The sequence below is a fragment of the Cryptomeria japonica genome, chromosome 1 (assembly GCF_030272615.1).
Source record: "Cryptomeria japonica chromosome 1, Sugi_1.0, whole genome shotgun sequence".
Lineage (NCBI taxonomy): Eukaryota > Viridiplantae > Streptophyta > Pinopsida > Cupressales > Cupressaceae > Cryptomeria > Cryptomeria japonica.
The window spans coordinates 512965460-512966491 of record NC_081405.1 but is presented as its reverse complement, the minus strand read 5'-3'; positions in this window follow the sequence as shown (position 1 = coordinate 512966491).

The window sequence follows — 1032 nt, the reverse complement described above, 5'->3', positions numbered from 1 at the left end:
GAAAGGAAAAACAAAACTATTTTAGATGCAGCTAGAAGCATGATATCAGAAGCAAACCTACCTCATGTGTATTCGAGAGAAGCAGTGAATATAGTGGTTTACACATTCAATAGAGTTCACATCAAAGGTAAAACCGGTAAGACCCCTCATGAACTATGGTTTGGTAATACTCCTCCTCTTAAATATTTTAGAATATTTGGAAGCAAAAGCTATATTAGGAGAGATGAGTATATTGGTAAATTTGATCCTAGAGGTGATGAAGGAATATTTCTTGGTTATTCATCTAAGAGCAAGGCATATAGATGTTTCAATAAAAGATTGGAGAAAATCATTGAGAGTGCAAATGTGAAGATTGATGAACACTTTAGGAGAGATTCAAGGTCTATGGACTTTGAATCAGCAGTTGAGATAATCAGAAATGAATCTATACAGAATGCACCAGTACAAAATGTTGATCAAGTCACACCAGCATCATTAGAGAATTTCACAGTGACTGAAGAACAACATCAAATGAATACACCCAAGTATGTAAGATTGAATTACTCTGAAAGTCAGATAATTCGGAACAAGTATCAAGGAGTTATGACAAGAGGAAGACTAGCAAATGAAGAGGTATGTTTAATTTCTCTAATTGAACCAGCATCAGTTATGAGGTATGTGAAGATAAACATTGGATTAAGGCTATGGAAGATGAATTGGAACAAATTGAAAAGAATAACACGTGGACATTGGTTCCCTGACCTTAAAAAAAATGTAATTGGAACTAAATGGGTATTTAGAAATAAACTTAATGAAGATGGTAAGGTAATCAGAAACAAAGCAAGATTAGTGTGTAAGGGATATTCACAGAAATAGGGAATTGATTACATTGAAACCTTTGCATCGGTAGCTAGAATTGAGGCAGTCAGACTATTCCTAGCATTTGCAGCACACAAGAACTATATAGTATATCAAATGGATGTTAAATGTGCATTTCTGAATGGTGATCTTGAAGAGGAAGTTTACATTGAACAACCTGATGGATTTCCTTTG